This window comes from Leptonychotes weddellii, chromosome X, assembly GCF_054177405.1.
Source record: "Leptonychotes weddellii isolate Sample4059 chromosome X, ASM5417740v2, whole genome shotgun sequence".
Taxonomy (NCBI): domain Eukaryota; kingdom Metazoa; phylum Chordata; class Mammalia; order Carnivora; family Phocidae; genus Leptonychotes; species Leptonychotes weddellii.
Window position 1 is genome coordinate 92,542,342 of NC_138385.1, and position 21,938 is coordinate 92,564,279.

General features: G+C 43.1%; 1 protein-coding gene across 1 annotated transcript in view; it reads left to right on the forward strand.

Moving 5' to 3' along the window:
* The window catches only part of SH3KBP1 (SH3 domain containing kinase binding protein 1), a 324,512-nt gene that overhangs the window by 135,997 nt on the left and 166,577 nt on the right, over positions 1-21,938 (forward strand). The window lies entirely within an intron of this gene.

The following is a 21,938-nucleotide window of genomic DNA, read 5'->3' on the forward strand; positions in this document are numbered from 1 at the left end:
CTTAAAGAGAAATATAGAGCTGTTCAAAAGCAGCAGCAGGAAATGTATTAGCAAAGAGTTCCATTAAGAGGAAAAAAGAAGGCAAGTTTACATAACCACAGGGAAGAACAGCTAATCTTTCATAAAATTTAGACAGCATAAGAATTTGTCCAATAAACTGTCCATTGATCATAGTGCTTGAGACATTAGCTTTGTGTCTCTCTTCCTTCCTGCTTCTTCCTCTGCCCCCTCCAGCTGCCCTGGGTTACATTTCCTTTTTTGAATTATTCAGATTAAGTATTGGCTGGAGGCCCACGCTGGTTAGCAGCTATAGGATTTTCTTTCTTTTCTTGTTTCCTTTCTTTTTTTTTTTTTTAAAGCCCATCCTACCAATGCAGGGGGTTTCCCATTTTAAGAATGAAGCATACTTTCCTGGAAAACTATAGTCGTCCCCTGAAGTGCCTCCTGCGTTCTTGCAAATAAGCTCCAGAACTGAGGCCTGCCCTTCTGGGTTTCAGAGAGCTAGAAGTCAGTGGGTCCGTCTATATTCCCAACCCTTGCTTGCTGCTCCGAGCCCCTCTTGTTCCTCCTCATGCTTCTTGGGTCAGTGAGCCAAGGAAGGGCACACACATGGGGACCAGTAGCAAGGTTTCCCCTGCCAGCCCAGCTTTTACAAAGTAAATAAGAGAATTAAGGTAATTAATTATCTTAATAAGATAAGGACTTAATTAAGTTAAGGAATTAAGGTAATTATCCAGATGAGTTGGGTAAAAATTATCTGAGAACTTTAAATCAAAGAAGGAATCCAACTTTTCAGATAATTGCCTCTTTACAACTAAAAATCTGGCCTCTGAGGTCCTCCCTGGAATTTGTCATGGTCCAGAAAAAGGTACTAACGGTGGGGGGGGGGGGCACATACTGAGGGACGTTCCTTTCTTAAGTGTCCACCTTAGACCCACAGCCTGACTATGACCAGTGGATCTGAGACCTTAGCATATTGGAGTCGTTCTCTAAATACGAAACACATAAAATACCATCTTCATTCTGTCCCAGGCTTCACACTGACCCCCAGGTCACCTGGGCCAAACATCAATTTCCAGTTGAAGGGAAGCATTGTGTACCCAGGGCCAGTGCCGTGTTTGGCCCTGCCCCCACCCGTCAATACTAACAGTATCCTACTACTCCTTATAATAAACAGCGGGGTGGATTGATTGGCCTTGTCAGGCCAGATAAATAGTTCATTGTGCTGGGCTCAAAAGCTACATTTTTTTCCCACCCCAAATCAATGAAAAACCACTTTTTTTCCCCTTAAAACAAGGATCAGAGGCTAAATCTGTGGGATGATTCTGGTTACTTGTAAACACTTCCATCCAACTAATTTTTCAAATTTTATGAGTTATTGTAAATGACCCAGGTCTTCTCCTTTTCTTTGTTTCCACCAAGCTTTGTCCCTAGAAATTTCTTGATGTTTTTGTCTGTTGCTGTTGTTATGAATGGAAGTTTCTTTTTAGAGTTTAGTAACAGGCTGCTTTGTTTCATTAACACGGGATCCCTCATGGGGTATATGAGTCCACCTTGTGAGTCAGCCTTGGACCCTGTGAGAATTTAATAGAATTAACACAGGTTCTTTTTCTTTTAATAAAGAAAGATCAAAATCTGTTATGGGTCTGATACTGAACTACTTCACTGGGTCCTGAACTTGAGATAGACTTAGCTGAAGAAGTTTGCCCAGTTGTGGCCAGAGGTTTGGGGACATGCCTCACTTTGCAGCAATGGCAAGTGGGTGGTACTACGTCACAGTGTGGGGTGAGCTCGCCCTCCCCAGGCCCCTAAATAAGGTCAGGAACCACCCTAGGTTTGTGAAGGAAGCTACTAATAGCCCTGAGAAAAGGCCAGGACCATGGAAACCGTTTGGGGGCTGACTAGTTTCAGTTTTCAACTTTAACCTTTGCAAATTTCTACAGAGTTGATTTGGGGAGGTACTGGAATGATTCCACGTGCTTTTCATTTGAGAAAAAGATGTGACTGAAATTGAGAAAGACAGGCAGAGAGAGAGAGCGAGAACAGCTCCTCCAGATGGCCTGGCTGCCGCCAGCTATACGTTCCAGGCATTAGGGCTCTAAGGACATCTGTGTCCGCTCGCACCCCTGGCCATGTCTCCGGGCTTTACCCGAGTCCCAGTGAAGGAGATTGCCATTTAAAACAAGCTTTTCCCAAGGAGTAAGAAGTCATTTTTTCACTTACGCTTGCAGCATGGATGTTGTATATCCTGCAGTTACCCCACACTCCAGAATGTTGACAAATTGTAGCCAGAAAATCTGAAAATTTTTCTTGGAGCCAAATGACATTCTCATGAACCAGATAGAAAAAGGTTGTCTGTTTCCTTCTGAGAATGATTTATTCTTTTGTTTCTTCTCTCAATAAACCCATATAGAAGACTGATGCACATTCCTAAATTGAAATATTGATATATGGAGGAATTTTTTTTGAAAAAAACATTCAAACCTTGAGTTTAAAAGAAAAACTGAACAAAGTGGACATTTTAACAGTTAACAGCAAATACATTAAATACATAACTTGAAAATGAGCAAGGAGGATTTTGTCCATTTCTACTTGAATTAAAGGAAAGAAAAAATCATTTGGTTTCATCCTCAGAAGGGCTTCCCAACCAACTTTCTTTATGTGACAGGTTCAGTGTCCAGGCTGTAACGGATACCACACTGGCCTTTGTAAGGACCAGCTTCTATTTCAGGGCTCTAGTTCCTCAGTTTTTGCATCGTTAGCAGACCTCACGGGGGAAGCTGTCTCTCTCAGAACCCCCCCTGCCGCCCAGGATTTGGGATATTGTTCCTTCCCCGCTTTCATGTGCATCCTAATGAACATTCAACGGTGCACGGTTACTGTGTGCCTGCGGCAGGCCTGGCTCTGTGCTTGGTGCTGGGACAGGTAGAAGGCCTAGAAGAACACCAGCCTGTCCTGCCTGCAAGCCCTTGCAGTCTGTTGTAATCCTTGGGAAATGTTAAGAAAGTGGTGTACATTTCTTAAATCTTTTTTATGGCAAGATGGGCAAGATGGGGATATGTCTCTTATTTACTTCTGTCGTTCTGAATGTGAAGCCACTCCACGGGTTTCTGGTTGGCTTTATGTGTCCTTGTTTCTATTTCCAGTTTATCATGAATTCAGTGTTTGGTAAGTCTCTATTGTATTTTGCACATTTATTATTCTTTGCTATTATTATTATTATTGTTATGCTCTCCTGATACAAAATGTCTTTTATAATCATCTTTTTAAATCGCTCTGCTACTTTGGCATCTGCCTTCTGAAAGATAAACTGCTTTTACCATCTTTATTTAAGGTTTGTTGTGCATTTGCATTTTACTGCCCCTTCTAGGGATTAATGCAGGAAGATCTGATGGTCTCAAAGATGTTGTTTGGAACAGATCTAGCCCTGATGCTACAAGATGAGATTCAAGTTGAGCTGGGGGAGGGTTGCTCTCGGAGTTGCTACGTGGATAGGACTTGGATTGTAGAACATGACTCTGTGGCCTCATTTTGCGTGTATTTAGTCCTTCAGACAGGTTTCATTCAAAAGTTGTCCTTAACAGAGAGGCCAACAGCTGCTCTGCCTCTGGTGACACATTGTTGCTTTAAAAGTTAATGCAGAAATTCTTCAGAATTCATTCTGTGTGTGGATGGGTGATATATACATGCCCCGCCCCCCCAGCATAATATGGGCCTCGTGTTTGCCACACGGAAGGGCTCTCCATTTTGGTCTGCTGCCTGTAGCTGTCAGAAGAATTGTACCGAATGTTTATCTTTCTTTTCTCCCAGCACTAGTCATTCCAATCCCTGAACAGATCTGGCCGTAGTGACCTCCCTCCCCTGTCTCTACTGAAGGGGAAACATTTTTTTAAGCTGTCATTTCTTTAGCATTTACTTGGCTCCTCAGAGTAACGTTCTCAAGGTATGTGTTGGCTTGTTTGTCAGGACATGAGTGCGCGTGCGCGCGAACATGCACGTGCTGCCGTGGAACTCTGGGTTGGCTCCAAGGAGGTGGCCTGGTTCCCTTGATACGGTGTGGGCTCTTTGTTTGAAATGAAACTGTAAACAAAGGTTGGAAAAAGTGTGTCTTTAACAAAGAAAATGTCAACGACTTTGGTTTTCCAGTGCTTTGTCGTTTAAGGTGGATGCGAGATCTGGGAATCTGTTTATAGAAACAAGACTTTTTTCCTTTCAAATTTCCTGTCGGAGAAACAAATGTAGATTACCCTGGTTACCTAGGGATCTGAAAATGTGGCATGTTGGGTCAGATTTTTGTCAACTCTCCGCATTACCTGTTGACCTTACCTAAATTGCTGGCTTTTATGGGCAGATGGAAGAGTAAGAAGTTAAGAGACGGTGTTACTGTTGCGTGGAAGCTCTTGGCTATCACCTGAGCTGGTCTTTCCCATGGGGAGATGAAAATAAAGCTGGACACGTGGCAGCGAACCTGGATGGATATAATATTATAGCCATTCAATAATACATACATCCGTGTAAATGTTTGGGTGTGTGCATTTATCATCTTCTTTCCCAGGGGGCCTTCATTCTTGAAAGTTGGAGAGTAAAGGGACCATAAAGAGGTTTTGTAAAGTAATTGATCCCTGGCAGCATTACTGATGGGTTCTCTTGGGAGCCTGTGTTATTGGCTCCGTGGGACCAGCAGTTGATGTTAGAGTATGTTACCCCTATTTACTTTCTTATCAGAGTAATACTGCCTCTTGGATCTAGGGATGGTGGTGAAATGGGTGGAAACGGCCGTTCCAAGTGGGTGTTGTTTCCATTTTCCATACATTTTTGCATGTGGGTCATTGACAAACTTGGTTTGAAGAAATTTTCTTGTATTATATTTATCTCCTTTCAATCTCTGTGTCCTGGTTCCACGGTGTATAACACTAGAGGAATTAGTGTCCCCTGGAATAATTACTGATTTAGACTTCCACGGCGTTCCTGCTGGGTTTCCACCCAAGTGCATCCAGAGGACAGCCACGGAGTGGTTTTGTGGTGGTGGCTCCACCTGGTGGCTCTCCGAGGAAACCCCTCCTCCTGCCCACCTTTTCTCCCTGGGGGAAATGCCTTTGGTTCCTCTGAATTTTAGTGTTCTCAGTTCCTGCCATTCCATCTTAGACCCACAGCTTCTCACATTACACGTGTGTTCTCCTTAGCTCCTTTCCTTTCTCTTCTAATTTTTCTTTATTGAACTCATAGAATCCCTTTCCCCATCCTTGTCCCATCTGTTACACCCCCACTGACCAGGATCATTGTTGATATGCGTGGAAAAAAAAAAAAAAAGGTCTCCTGTAGGCATGACTCTAGGTGTAGATATTAATTTGAACACAGTGAAGAAGTCCACTAAAATTCCTGTAGGTAAGCCAGAGTCTTACGAGGTAGCTCCAGGTACCCCTAACTACTTCTTTACATCTCGTTGAAGCCAGTTTTCCTGAAAGGAGCAATATTTTGTGACTGATGTTGTTTTCAGTTGTCAGCAGGTGGTGAAATAAAGAGCCTACTGGCTTTGCTGGCTTCATTATCATTTGTCAGTTCTCTACAGGAAGCCCCTTCTTGCCTTGGCGTGGGCCACCCACCCCTACCCCACCATACTCCCCCCTCTGGGTATTCCACCGAGCATTAGTATTCTTGATAAATAAAAATGTTTCTTCTTTAATTTCATTGTTTTTTGGGTTTTGTTAGTTGATGACATTGCAGATGTGTTTTAGCTACATTGTGAGTTAGTCTGAGAACTTAATCACCACTTATGACTTTGTTTCTATGAGAAAAAGCATTTGGAATTTCAAACAGTGCATAGTGCATAACCCACTTGTAAAGCTGACTTTTTTCTTTGATTTTTACATTGCTGGCCTGAAGCCTTAAGTATCTTTTAAAAGCAGAGAGTCCATATAATTGGGATGGCTGCAGTTTTCTCATGTTACAGAGTCGTTTACAATTCACTTGGTACAGAATGCTAGAATTATGCAGCCTCCCTCCAACACACCAGGCTCCGAGGCCAGTGCTGACCAACCACATAGCCCCATTGTACGCAGTGCTTATTTTCACCAGTTCTGAGTTGGACCTTGGGGGCCCAAGTTTGTCTGTCGAAGGCATGTTCTAAAAGGGGTACTATTGTATATTTTCACCTACTAGAGAGGAAGCCATGCAAAACGTGTGACATGCTCAGATAGACACCAGGCCAGTGTTTCCCAGTGTTCATTGCACAGAATTATGGCCCTGCAAAATATTCACAAAAGGGGGACGGAGAGAGAGAGAGAAGGAGACAAAAAGGGAGAGAAAACTGGCTCTCTGGACGCATGAATTTTGGCTACGACTGCCGGCACTAACACCCTCTTAGAAGACTGACAAGCACCGTAGCGTGTCGCAGGCTCTCAGAGGTCCTCTGCTAAGGAAACCCGCTTCTGTTTGACCGGCGGACCGCATTTTACTGAATACTAGTTAGGATGAGCAGGACTTGAAAATGCAGGGCAAGGAGCTGTCTAAGCATCTCTGGGACCATCTTCGGATCCACCCTTGCACAGAGAATGTTCAAATGAGTGTGTGGCAGTGGCCTGCTGGCGCTGTGAGAGAGACTCATGAAGCCTCTAAAGCCCGCGGCCGTGAAAACACAAGTTGGGCGATGCTGGGAGAACATTCCCCGGATCTAAAACTTGAAAACCAATCCTTTTGGGAAGTTTTCAAGTGACAAGCTGAAAGGGATTTTTTTTTCTCTTGATCATTTCTTGGGTCCTTGTGTCAAAGAGTGCCTAGGCTGGGCTTTGGCAGGAAAAGTGGGCTGAGGGGGCCGGCCCAGGGAACGCAAGGCCAGCTCTACCTGGGACTTGGGTCAGGATGGAGCTGGGATTCCAGGGGAGGATTTTATGATGACGAAACAGTAGTCCCATATAGTTAGGAGAGTCCCCTCACCTTCTCTACCTGCTTCGATTGAAAACGGGGAATCTTAGCTCTCTTTGATACCATTAAAGCCCTGATTGGGCATAAAGAAGAGGTTTGGTTGCTCTCACCTCCTATTAGTGAAAGAGGCTGCCATTTTGAGTTCAGGTAATGAACCCGCTTGTGGAGCTGTGAGGAAAACCCACATAGCCTGCCATTTAGAGTTCTGGAATCTAGGATTCCTGCAGTGGCTAAGGTCCCTGAAAGTGTCCCAGCCTTCGGCCTGGTGCAGGGACCCTCTTGTTGACATGCCAGGAAGGAGGACATGGAACCTCTGCCCAGGGGGCCTGAAAGGACACCCCTCTGATCTGGGGGACTGAACTTAGCTAAGGCCCACATGGGATTTTCTTTTCCAAAGGGAGATTATTCCAGGTAGAGAGCTGGTAGATTAATTAAAGGTAATTAATTAGAGGTATTGTATTGGGACAGCAACTGTCTTCACTTTTACAAAGCCCTGGAAAAGGAGCCTTTTCTCCTGTAGTTTCCTTGGTTTCTTCTAATTACACTTTTTGGTCTGTCGTCACAGCCTGGTCCCCCTGATGTTACCTGCAGCTTCAATTTAGTCTTTGGATTCATGGCTTTTTTGTGCTTGTGAGGCTGTGGGACCATTGTGCCCTGAACAACGAAGACATTTCCTGGCCCTACCTCCCTAACCCGTGGTCAGGCCGACAGAGCGCCCAGCTGCAGTGTCAGGTGGACCACCGTCATGGTCCCCAACCAGGAAGGGAAAGAGAGAACAGTCAGAAACTTCCTCTGTGTGTGTGTGTGTGTGTGTGTGTGTGCATGCGCGCACACTCACTCAAGGAAGCACATTTGAGGACTGAACTGCTTGTTCCATTTGTAGTTTCCTGGAGACCTGAATAAGCTCAGTGGTAGTATGGCCTTGTTGCAGGAAGAATGGCTGTTGGCGGGCTCCAGTCCCCACTTCTGCTGCACCCCCAAAGTTCCTGTGGGCCTTTAGGCAAGTCTCATACTGTTTTCCCATCTGTAAAATAAGGAGACTACTCGTGTTAATTCCCTCAGGGAAATTATCAGGATAAAAATGAGGAAAGAGAATGAAGCCTGGGGCAGAGGGTGGTGAGAGAGTGAACCAGGAGTCACTGAATACAGTAGTAGTTGTTCTTAAAAGTGCTGATAAGTGTTATTAAACTGCTGATATGACTCCAGAATGTTGGGAAGAAATTACAGATTTATGGACAATAATAATGAAGTGTTGTTTCCATGAAGCCACCAGTGATCAGATGCACATGGACCAGTCTCCAGGATAGACCATATGTTAGGCCATAAAAGAAGGCTCAGTAAATTTCAAAGGATTAAAATCATACAGAGTATGTTCTTCAGCCATACTGGAATTAAACTAGAAATCAACAACAGAAGGAGATTTGGGAAATTCAAAAATATATGGAAATTAAACAATATACTCCTAAACAACCAGTGGGTCAAAGAATCCCTAGGGGAAATTTTGAAATATTTAGAAATGAATGAAAATGAAAACAAAATCTCCAGCAATCGACTGCATATAGCTAAAGCAATGCTTAGAGCAAAATCACAGCTGTACATGCCTGTATTCAAAAAGAAAACATTTCAAATCAATACCCCAACTTTCTCTTCTTTCCCCAGCTTCACTGAGATATATGTATATAACATTGTGTAGATGTGGGTTGTGTGATGATTTGATACATGTATGTATTGTGAAATGATTTCTACAATAAGGTTAGTTAACACATCCCTCACCTCCCATAATTACCTTTTTTTTAGTTGTTGTTATTGTGAGAACATACAAAATTTGTCTTTCTCTGTCGTATTTTACTTAGCATAATGCCCTCAAGTTTCATTCATATTGTCACAAATGGCAGGATTTCCTTATTTTTATGGGTAAATAATATTCCATTGTGTGTGTGTATGTGCACACGTGCTGCACGCACACGCATGTATGACGTTTTCTTTATTCATTCATCCATTGCTTGCTGGATGCTTAGGTTGTTTCCATGTATTGGCTATGGTGAATAATGCTGCAGTGAACACGGGGGTACAGGTATCTCTTTGAGATAGTGATCTCGTTAACTTTGGGTATCTGCCCGAAGTGGGACTGTCAGTGACCTAACTTTCCACCTTAAGAAACTAGAAAAAGAGGGACACTGGCTGGCTCAGTTGGTGGAGCATGTGACTCTTGATCTCAAGGTTGTGAGTTCAAGCCCCATGCTGGGCATAGAGATTACTTAATAAAAAATATTTTAAAAAGAAACTAGAAAAAGAAGAGCAAACTAAACTTGAAGCAAGCAGAAAGAAGGAAATAATGATTAGAGTGGAAATAAGTGAAATAGAGAATAGGAAAATACAGAAAATTACTGAAATCAAAACTCGGTTCTTTGAAATAGTCAACAAATTGATAAACTTTAGCTAACACTGATTAAGAAAAAAAAAGGAGAGAAGGTTTAAAAATCCTAATATGAGGAATTAAAAAGGGGACCTCACTGCCAATCCTTGAGAAATTAAAAAGCTTGTGAGGGAATGCTATGAACAACTTATACACTCCTTGTGGGGATGTGAACTGGTGCAGCTGATATGGAAAAGTCTGGCCATGCCTCAAGCTGTTAAGTAGAGAGTTAGCACATGGCCCAGCATTCCATACCCAAGAGAAATGAAAACATATGTCCACGTACAAACCTGTATACTAATGTTCACAGCAGCATGATTCATAATGGCCCCCAAATGGAAACAACCCAGATGTCCATCGACCGAACAGATGAACAAAATATGGTTTATCCACACAGTGGAATATTATTCGGCAATAAAAGGGTGTGAAGTACCAATACATGCCACCACATGGATGGGCCTCGAAAACATGATGCTAAATTAAAGAAGCCAGACACTAAAGATCACATGTTGTATGATGCCATTTATATGAAGTATCCACAATGGGCAAATTCATAGAGATGGAAAGTAGGTTAGTGCTTACCCAGAGCTGGGTGTCAGAATGGAAAGTGACTGCTCATGGGCAAGAGGTTCCTTTTTGGGGTGATGGAAGTGTTCCAAAATTACACTGCTGTGATGGTCACACAATTCTGTAACTCTAGAAAAATCATTTAATCACACACCTAAAATGGGTGAATTTTATGGCATGTAAATTATATCTCAATAAAGCTGTTTTGTTGTTGTTTTTTTTTTTTTAAAGATCACCACACAAAGTGGTGTTAAAATGCACTATCTGGCTGTGCCTGTCTGTCTGTCTGTCTGTCTGTCTCTTTCCCTTTCACATCCCCTACCACTACCCCCTCCCAGCTGAAGGACAAGATGTGTCATTCTGTTTATTCAAGTCTTTAAAAATTATATGTTTCTCAGTGAAGCTTTATATTTTTCTTCAATCAGTTGCCTAGGAGATAGTGAGTCTGAGGGATCAAAAAGACACTATTTTGCTGGGATGACCTAAATATTAGAGAATTGATTTGAGAATGGTAGAAAACTGACTGTGGCATTCTATTGTTCATTTCTTGAGAAGAAAGGAGAGAGTCCCTGTAAATCAAAAGGCAAACCTCTCATATTCTAAATTCTGTGCTTCATAGAGAGAGCCTCTGTTGGAAAGGAAAGAATCCATTTAGGTTTCCAATTTTTCTTGCCATTGTAACTTGGTGCTGGCTATTTTTGCTCATAAATCTTTTCTGCAGCTCTGATGATTTCTTTACGAAAGATTCTTAGATGTCGAATTACCAGACAAAAGCATGTATATATTTTATGGCACTTTAAGCCACTATTATGAAGTTGATTTCTTGAAGGGTTGTACCAATTTACATCACCACTAGAAGTGAGAAGAGTGCTTATTAGTGTTTCAAGCTTGAATTTCTTTGATTAACAGAGTTCTTGCACATTTTCTTTCCTCTGTCATTTGTTTGTATTCTTTGCTCTCATATTGAGGTCTTTATATTTTTCTTACTGATTAGTGTATTATTCCTTTGTCGTTTCTGGCAAATTGTGCTTCCCACTTGGTTGGCTTTTCATTTTGTTTACAGCTGATTTTGAGGTACAGAAATAGTACTTTTTTACACAGATTCATGTGTTGGATTTTTTCATTATTTCCCTGAATAAATTCTCACCTAATTTTTCTTCTTCTTTATACTGGCCTCATTTTTATACTTCTAATTTTTAATCTATGGAATTTTAATGTATAGTATACAGTTAGTATGCAAATTGATTTTTATTTTAAAATAGCCACTTTTTCGGGACCATTTATTGAATAATCCAGCCCTTCTCCCATTGATTGTGATATCTCATTTATCATATGTTATTGTATATATTAGGGCATTTTTTTCTGGACTTTTGCTTCTGTTCCATTAATTTGTCTCACTATTCTTGCATCAATATAGTTAACTATTGTGGCTCTTTTTTTTTTTTTGTAGTTTCTTTAAAAAAATTTTTTTTAATTAACATAAAATGTATTATTTGTTTCAAGGGTACAGGTGTGTGATTCGTAAGTCTTACACAGTTCACAGTGCTCACCATAGTACCTACCCTCCCCAGTGTCCATCACCCAGCCACCCCATCCCTCCCACCCCCCACCACTCCAGCAACCCTCAGTTTGTTTCCTGAGATTAAGAGTCTCTTATGGTTTGTCTCCCTCTCTGGTTTCATCTTGTTTCATTTTTCCCTCCTTTCCCCTATGATCCTCTGTCTTGTTTCTCAAATTCTTCATATCAGTGAGATCATATGATACTTGTCTTTCTCTGATTGACTTATTTCGCTTAGCATAATACCCTCTAGTTCCATCCACGTTGTTGCAAATGGCAAGATTCCTTTTTTTTTTTTGATGGCTGCATAATATCCCATTGTATATATATACCACATCTTTATCCATTCATCTGTTGATGGACATCTAGGCTCTTTCTATAGTTAGGCTATTGTGGACATTGCTGCTATAAACACTGGGGTGCATGTACCCCTTCGGATCCCTACATTTGTATCTTTGGGGTAGATACCCAGTAGTGCAATTGCTGGGTCGTAGGGTAGCTCTATTTTCAACTTTTTGAGGAACCTCCATACTGTTTTCCAGAGTGGCTGCACCAGCTTGCATTTATTGTGGCTTTATAGTACATTTTAATATGTGGTATGGCTTTTGTCCTTCTGTTATCACTTCCCATTTTCAAAAATATTTTAGCTATTCTCACTTGTTTATTTTAAAATTACATTATCAAGTTTTAATTTTAAAATTTTTTAAAGATTTATTTATTGATTTTAGAGTGAGAGAGGGGGCAGGGGAAGAGGGAGAGGGAAAGAGAATCCTCAAGCAGACTCCCTGCTGAGTGCAGAGGCAGGGCTCGATCCCAGGACCCTGAGATCATGACCTGAGCCGAAATCAAGAGTTGGCCGTTTAACTGACTGAGCCACCCAGCCACCCCTGTTACCAAGTTTTTAAAAATCCCACTGGGATTGGGAATTGAATTACATTAAAATTGCACATCAATTTAGAAAGAATTGACATTTCCCCAACTTCTTTTGTTTAACAGTTTTGTATTGTGTCATGTAAAATGTCGTTATGTACAATGCGTAAATGAAACCCTTTTCTCTCCCTTGCCTCTCTTCTGCAGACATTATAGTGGACCAATTCTTGCAACTATATCACCAAATTAAAATGTACATCCCTCCTGAATACTAAACAGCTCATTCTAGTGATCCAGTGACATAGGGCATTACCCTGTTTAGTCAAGTGTCAGTTAATGTTGTATTTGCGCAGTCTTGCTTACTCCTTATGTCATTCCTACATAGATTGAGGTTATTGTTGGCTTTTGCAAATAGAATCTTTTCCCCCTCTTGTTTTTTTTCTTATCACTGATCCACAGAAGAATTTAACTTTTGAATATTTATGTTATAATAGCTCTTAGTGGCACTAACACTCTTGTTAATTGAAAAATGTTCCCCTTCAATATTGAGGGAATTGATAGTATTTATCAGTCCGTAGCTTTCAGAAGGTGGATGAGAAGAAATTACAAAATGCTATATTTGAACAAATGACATTTTATTTTTATTTTTTTGAAGATTTACTTATTCATTTGAGAGGGAGAGAGAGAGAGAGCGGGGGGTGGAGAGGAGGAGAGGAAGAGGGAGAATCTCAAGCAGACTGAGTGTGGAGCCCGACGCAGGGCTCAGTCTCACGACCCTGAGATCATGACCTGAGCTGAAACCAAGAGTCAGACGCTCAACTGACTGAGCCAGCCAGGCGCCCCACAAATGACATTTTATAAACAAAAATTCCTTAGCTTGGATAGAGCTTTGCAGTTTGTATATGTAGAGAGGGACTGAAAGACTCATTTGCATCTTGGGCTAACCATGAATTGTGGGGTGGGGAGAGAAGCATCGTCATAGGTCCATTTTAAATATGAGGGAACCAAGGCGGGAAGAAATGAAATGACTCACTGGTTGCAGCAGTAAAGGCGGACATGGAAGGTCTCGTGCAGCCTTCACCTCAGAAAAACATAAGCAGTAATATGAATAATAGCATTCCAGAAAGCCTTAGTGAATGGCTGATCTGAAATGATTTTTAGACACTTGTAGGTGCATTTTATTCTATTAATACACTTATATTCTTGTGTGTGTGTGTGTGTGTGTGTATGTATCCATGTTTAAAGTTAGATTCTTTTTTACTAGATTATAAGCTCCTTGAAGGAAGAGGACATATTGTATTCATGTTGGAGCCAACTTTAATTCTCGGATGGAAGTATGTACTTGTACTCAAACACCCTAGCCCTTTGAGAAGTGAGTTACTGGGAAGAAAAGTACCAGAGGGAGAATAGCTTTATATTAAGTTATATATTTAAGGAAAAGCTGTTGAAATTCTGTGATTCAGAGAAATTGTCTTGGTTACTGAGTGCCGAGGGAGAGAGAAGACTTATTAAGGGTCTGTTTTGGAAAGTGGATTATGAGAATAACTACTAAATCTAGCTCTCAGCCTGATAATGGGCCATTAGCAGAGAGTGAGAAAGCCAAATAGGTTTCCAATGGAGGCGATTTGAACCAGTTTGAAAGGAGAATTAAGTTATGAGGGTAGCTGTGTTTGAGAGAAGGCGCCGAAATTTTTCCGATTTCCCAGTAGAACATGAGCTGAAAGTAGGGGAATATCTCCAGGGTAAGAGCAGCTTTCATTTTTGTTATCATTTTAATCTGTATTTGGTTTGTCACCCTTCCCCAAGGTTTTCTAGATAGAAGTGTAGCGTTCAGTTTATTCTACATCAGCAGTGTGCTCTTCCCTTGTCGTTGGAGTACATGGGCCAGATTTAGCTTTCCCTTCCTTTCTGGGTTTCTTCCTCTCTGATATTTGATTGCTTATCATCACTATCATCAGAGTCAGGGAGAGAACACGAAGATATTAATCAAAAGAGATGGTTGGATTATGTGATTATATGTTAATTTTCCTCATTAGGAACCCATTATTATGAATTATCAGTGATTAGTACTGTGTTTTCAGATTTCAGTTTAAGTAAGACTTGTCTGTGTAGCCACCTCCAGGTGGGTTGCTGGAGATGCTGCAAGTCTGGAGCAGTCTCTCCCCCCACCCCCACCCAGCCCTCTCGTACATGCTCTCTCTCGCTTGCTTCTTTCCCTTTTCCCCACCGCCAGCTTGGGTGGATTCTTTGGTATCGTCATTCCTTCCAAAGGAAAATCAGATTTCCAGAATGTTTTGCTATTGAGTTTTTCCCCTTATTCTTTTTGACCCTTTTCTAGGCCATGTTATTTTGACAGATTAAAGCAAACAAATGAACACAAGCATGCAGTTAATAGTTATCTTTTAAAAAAAACACATTGTTTAGGGAAAAAAATGACATCAGTTTTATGTTTGACTTTTCAAAAGCTTTAAAGCAACTCTTTGATAGTATCACTGGGAGTAGCTTGTTTCTTTTGAAGAAGTTAGCTTCCTTTGTAATTTACTTTTGACAAAATCACTGAGATAAAAGATAAGACATATCTATACAAAGAGAAAAAGAAACCGAGTTACTGATGTGTCTGACAACACTGTGGACAGGGACAGGCAAACTGAAAGGAGGCAGGAATGGAAATTCTCTATCTGTTTTGTGCATAGATGTATGCTTAAAAAAATACTTCGCCCTTTCCTCTTAAACTTTGGCCCTATGGCTCTGACCTTTTTTTCATGGAATTCGAGTGCAACTCACAGTCATGTTTAAGAGCCTCCTTCCCTCTTTCCTTTCCTCCTTCCCTCTCTCCCTGGCTCCTTCTCCATCTGTCTCCCTGTGATGACTTACTCTAAGCTCCATCCCATCCTGGATCTGGTCCCTAGGTTATGTCCGTGTGTGTCATTTGCTTTTATTTACATTTGTGCAGGCTTGACAGGAATAACATAGATCACTGAAATCCAGGGATGACCCATAGAAACCGTTTTTGCAGTTTAACTGTAAATCTTTTATTAGCAAAGCTTATGTAGGATGCAATTTAATTTTTCTCCCTGCCGACCCTCACGGGTGGGGGTGTTAATGCATTGAAAAATGACCAAACCCGGGCAGCAAGAAGGAAGAGAGGAAGAAGAGATGCAGGCATAGGTTGGGTGGGTCTGTAGGATCAATCTCTCCCTCCCTCCACATCTTCATAAATTATGAACTGTATCGATCTGTTCATATTGATGTATGAACTCATTCTATCAAAAGCCCAGGTTGAAGTAGAAAATGGAGAGTGATCATGTATTAGGGCTGAGTGTTAGCTTTATGCTGAAACAAAACAAAACAAAACCATGCAGGCCCGAATGGCCTCCCTTTCAACCCTTGGCTTGTGTGTGGCCAGAGGCAGATAGGGCCTGGGCCACCAGCAAGACTTGATAATAGTTGACAAAAATATCCTCTCTGTTTTCAGTGGCTTAGAACTTGACTGTCAGTTCGTAGAGGCTGGAAAACCATTGTGTTTCTTTTTCTCCCTCATACTTCTGCCCAGATGATTCAGAGGCCCTCGTTGGAAGGACCCCTGAGACATCCCTGCCCTTCTCAGCTCTCCCAGCCTGTAACCATCTGGGGAAGGTCATTTCACATTTCGAAGCATCTGTTTCTTTTTCTGCAAGTTGAAAGATTGAGAAGTTTCCAGTATTTTTTAAAAAATATTTTATTTATTTATTTGAGAGATAGAGAGTGAGCACAAGTGGGGTGAGAGGCAGAGAGAGAAGCAGACTCCCCGCCAAGCAGGGAGCCCAATGGTAGGACTTGATCCCAGGATTCCGGGATCATGACCTGAGCCGAAGGCAGATGCTTAACTGACTGAGCCACCCAGGTGCCCATTTCCGGTATTTTTTAATCTGAGGACCCTTTCTAAAAGTGTTTGACCCTTTGGATGACAAATTTCTGTGTCTTCATTAGCACATAACTAGTTCTTCAGATTAGGGTCAAGGTGCTGTTTATAGATAGTCCTGCGCATTTTAACCTGTACGCTCATTTTGGCTAATAAGCCTTTTGGACTATTGAAAAACTTAAGGATACCACTCTTTTCTTTCAAACCCTTTCCAAGGTCCCCAGGAAGGAATATTGTGGTCCATGCTTCATACTCTGTGCAGCCCATTTGAGCTCCTGCAGCCAACAAACATATATTGGATGAATCAGCTTTCCACATGATCTGTCAGAAGCTTTGGGAGAACTTGAGAGGATTCTGGCTCTTTGCTGAGAAAGCCCTATGGTGATTTTATTGAGTAGTGAAGTTAAAACAGGGTTTTGCCTTCGGGAAACCACCCATTCTTGCCCACCGCATGGCATTGCGGGCTCTTTACTCTGCTTGGTTGCGTGGGGTCGAGTGGGTGGTGAGCTGTGTATTCATTCTGCATTCAGCTCAGCATGCTTCAGAATCCTGTCTCCTCCAAAAGCTTTTCATTTCATCGCCATGTTTATTTCAGTGGGTGTAGGATTAAATCATTCATGGTAAATTGTGTTGAATTGCAGACTCTAGGTACCAGTCCCACCCCCTCAACTTTGTTAGGTAATGCCTGAAGACTGCTAGCTAAGTGACGGCTTTTCTTTTCTTTTTTTTTTTAAGATTTTATTTTTAAGTAATCTCTGTACCCAACGTGGGGCTCGAACTCATGACCCCGAGATCAAGAGTGGCACGGTCCACCGAGTGAGCCAGCCAGGCGTCCCGGGGACGAGTTTCTTTTAGTATGTTTCAAGTTTCAAAATAGGGTTTTAATAAAGATATATAGAACGGATCAAGAAGGGATATGAATGGATATTTGTACACCCACGTTCATTGCAGCATTATTTACAGTAGGCAAAAAGTGGAAGCAACCCAGGTGTCCATCAGTGGATGAATAGATAAACAAAATGTGGTATCCATACGGTGAGATAGTATTCAGCCTTAAGAAGGAAGAAATTCTTACACATGCTTCGACATGGATGAACCTTGAGAACATTATTGTAAGTAAAATAAGCCAGTCATAAAAGGACAAATACTGTAGGATTCCATCTGTATGAGGTACCTAGAATAGTCATATTCACAGAGACAGAAAGCCGAGTGGCGTTACCCGGGGATGGGGTGGTGGGGGGGAAGTGGGGACTTAGTGTTTAATGGATATGGAGTTCGGGCTTGGGAAGATGAAAGAAGGAGATGGATAGTGATGATGGTTGTACAATAATGTGAATGTGCTTAATGCCACTGCAGTGTACATTTAGAAGTGGTTAAAATAGGGCGCCTGGGTGGCTCAGTTGGTTAAGCGACTGCCTTCGGCTCAGGTCATGATCCTGGAGTCCCGGGATCGAGTCCCGCATCGGCCTCCCTGCTCGGCAGGGAGTCTGCTTCTCCGTCTCCCGCTCCCCCCTCTTGTGCTCTTTCTCTCTCTCACTCTCTCTCTCAAATAAATAAATAAAATCTTTAAAAAAAAAAAAAGAAGTGGTTAAAATAGTAAATTGGATATTATGTATGTTTTACCACAATAAAAAAATAATCAAGAATAATATGACAAATACCCAATACCTTCTACCCACTATCAGCTAAGAAATTGTAAAAATGAAGAATTGCAGTTGGTGTGTCACCTCCGTAACCGTGTCTCAATTTCATTGTGTGTATTTTGAGGAGTGAATGATGGCTTGGGTGAGAGACTTCTGTGTCAGGAGAGCTTTCCTTCTGCTTTATTTTCCATTTGCACTTGTTAGCTAAAGATAAATATGCTACAACAAGTAGGAAATGAATAAACTTGCTGCCCTTTAAAATTAGTGTTTCTAGAAACTTCTAAAAGGAAAATGTTTTCACAAATGTCTTTTGCCCTCTGGGCCTCGATGAATATGGAGAAACAGTCCACGGAAATAACAGTCAACTTACCAGGACAGGAGACTGAGACAATAGATTTTCAGCCATTATCCTGCCTGCATGTGTGTTTTAAACATTCTTTGAGGTTCTCCGCTGTGCCAGGCATTATATCAGTTATCTGTTGCCCCAGTAATGCTGCATGACAAACGACCACAAAACCTCAGCGGCATACAACAGTAAGCATTTATTGCTTCTGAATCTGGGGTCAGCTGGAAGCGAGCTGGGTGGCTTTTCTGATTTGGGGCTTCCTCCCACGTCTGGAGGTCAGCTAGCCTTTGGCTTGCCCTCGGCCACATGCCTGGGGCGACGGCACTGCCCTGTGTGTCTCGCATGCTCCGGCATCGCAAGGTGGAGGTGTGGCAGAGCAGATGGAAACATCCGAGTTCTCTAGAGACCTGAGCTGCCAACTGGTGCACGGCTACTTCCTTTTCACTTGGTTTTCCGAGACAAGTCACATGGCTTGGGGAAACCTACTCTGTCTTTCAGGGAAGCACTCTAAAGTCAGGTGACAAAGGGCAAGGTTACGAGAGGGGTGAAGAATTGGGGCGAAATGCGGTCAGCTCACCCCACCCTGTGCACAGTGCTGTAGCAGAGACATCTAGGCCATCCTCTTAACAGCCCTGAGCCAAAGGTAGCATTGGCCTCGTGTTACAGTCAGAAAAGCCGAGGGTCGGAGAGGTTCTGTGACCTATCCAAGGCCACGCTTCTAGTGAGAGGCATAGTCAGGGTTTGTACCTGGGTCTGTCCAACCTCTTCCTCTATGCCGTCTCTGGCTGACTCCACGCAGCGTGTTGGATTACTGCCTCTTTCTGGAAACATCTGTCTTGCCTTCTGTGCCTCTGTATTTTGCCCCCCTCACCCCCACTATACTTCTTTATTTTGCTGTCTCCTCTTCTCCAACTTCTTAAATGTAAGCTGCTTTTATGGTTCTGTGTTTGACCATCTTCTGTGTGTCTACTCGCCCCTGTGTGTCTACACAAGCCCCAAAGCTGACCTCTGGGCCAGCCCTCCCCCCTTGCTTCCCTCACCCCTCACCTCCACTCTCAGACGCCCTGTGCTGGTTAACGGTCTCTTGGCTACAAGCTGCACTCACCCTGGCTTAACCTGGCTTAGGTCACAAAGAAATGTCCGTCTTGCCCAGCAGAGGTCCGGAGGCAAGGCAGGCTCCTCGGGGCCAGGTTTCTTCTCACACTGAGTTGGCTTCATGCTGTGGGCAGTGAGCAGATCGATGGGCTTCCCTGGTTACATCTAGTGGGGGAAAAGGCAGGAGGCTTCTCTTCTCTGAGAGGCCCTGGGCAGATGCATCTTCGTCTCTCACTGCGCCACCCTGGCTTAGGGTAGCCTGCCCGTCCCCGTCCCCATCCCTGGCTGGGCCTCGTAGACCAGGCTTGGTGGTCTTCCGTCGAGTGGCCGCCGGGGGGGGGGGGGCACTACTGTGTCCCTAGCTGTCCCTGTGTGATTGAGCAGTGGACTCTCCTGCCTGTCAGACTCCTGCATTTTAGCTGGTGGCATCCCCACCTTCAGTTCTTCCCATCAGCACTTGAGAGTCATTTTTAACTTGTCCTTTTTCTTCATCCCCTTCACCATTTGTTGTTTCTCCCTTTGTTTTTGAGGTCATTCCTGAGGAACTGTGTGGGGCCGGGCTCTGGGGGAGCCTCTACTAATTAATCCCCGAGGAGGCTAGCTCAGGTCTGCTTGCAGGAGCCTAGGATTTGAGAATCTGAGTCCCGCGGTGGTGGTGGTGGTAGGGCCCCAAACGTTGCTCAGAGCCAGTCAGGGGCAGCGTCCAGGAGCACGTCACTGCGAAGCTGATGATTCCACCTTAGCAAGGTCTCTCATTCTTCCTTCACACAACAAAATCATCCCTGGTCTCTGATTTAGACCCTTATCACTTCTCGTAGACCAGAGTTTGGCAAACCACAGCCTATGGGCCAAATCTGGTACTGCTTGTTTTTGCAAATAAAGTTTTATTGCCCCAGAGCCATCCCCCTTCGTGTATGCGTGATCTGTGGCTGCTTTTCTGCCCCCCAGCAGAGCCACAGATGTGCCACAGGGAGGGGGGGTCCTGGCCCCTTACGGGCCAGCTTTGCCAACCCCTGCTGTAGATGGGCAGGAAAACCCCGTTCCTGCCCTCCAGGAGGTTTCATCTCACAAAAGGACACTTGCTTATGTGTGATCTGTAGAAAACTTTATAATGAAGTCTGTTGGGGAAAAGACTTTTAAGCGCTGGGGCAAGCAGTACAGACAAAACTCGGTGTTGTTGGAGGGATTCATGCGCATTTATCTCTCTCCTTCCCTCTGCTGTTCCTTTCTCTAGTACATGAATGAATCCACTTTCATTTTCTTTCTTCTTTCTTTTTTTCTTTTAAGAGAGAGAGAGAGCCTGCATGCACACCTGCACACAGGACTGGGGTGGGGGCGGGGCAGATGGAGAGAGAGAGTCTTAAGCAGGCTCCATGCCCGACACGGAGCCCGGTATGGAGCCCAGCGTGGGGCTCGATCTTACAACCCTGAGATCATGACCTGAGCTGAAATCAAGAGTCGGTCACTCAGCTGACTGAGCCACCTAGGAGCCCCTCCACATTCATTTTCTTGCTTCAAGATTTCTTGATTGACGTTTTCTAGATTTACAATTTCTAAATTTGTACTTTTCATGACACTCAGTTCCCTCCCTCTGAGGGGGAGAGTAAAGGTGGTGGTGATGGTAAAGGTGCACAGCAATTTGGGAAATGAGAAGTCTGAGTATGAGATACCATCTTTTAAATGTACCTTTGCCACTCTCCCATACTTAAAAAGAAAGTAGGACTTGCTTAATAAATGAGGAAAACCTTCATTTGCTTTGAACAAAGAGCTAATATATACATTACTGATCTATTTGCTTGGAAAAAAGTCTGCTGAGAAACCTTCCCTCACAGCAGCCTGGTCCCTTTATCTGCACGGCTCATTAGCTCCTACAAACCTGTCCTTTTCTGGATGACACCCCTCCAGAAGAACCTTAGCATCAAAACCATTTGCAGTGCCTAGAGGAGGCCCTCCCACCCCGTGATGGGCTTTGTTGTTCTGAGGACCACAGACTTGCCCCCTCGGAAGGCAGCTTGTGTGCTAGTGTGCTGTGTAGACCTCCCTGCTCTTTTTTTTTTTAAGATTTGAGTTGTAATTTTCTTTTAGACTTAGCCTGAGTTTTCTTAGTTAGACTTAGTATTCAAATAATACGTGGTTAGTGTGAAAACTTAATACAGGGGCACCTGGGTTGCTCAGTGGGTTAAGTGTCCAACTCTTGATTTCAGCTCAGGTCATGATCTCAAGGTTGTGAGATCAAGTCCCCCATTGGGCTCCACCCTGGGTGTGGAGCCTGCTTAAGATCCTCCCTCTTGGGCGCCTGGGTGGCTCAGTTGGTTAAGCGACTGCCTTTGGCTCAGGTCATGATCCCGGGGTCCTGGGATCGAGTCCCGCATCGGGCTCCCGGCTCAGCGGGGAGCCTGCTTCTCCCTCTGACCCTCTCCCCTCTCATGCTGTTTCTCTCTCTCTCTCTCAAATAAATAAATAAGTAAATCTTAAAAATAAATAAATAAATAAAATGCAGGTCTTTTTTTTAAAAAAAAAAAAGATCCTCTCTCTTCCTCTCCCTCTGCCCCTCCCCATTCTCAAAAAAACAAAACAAAAACTTAATACAGGAAAGTCAGAGGATAAAGAGTCACATAAAC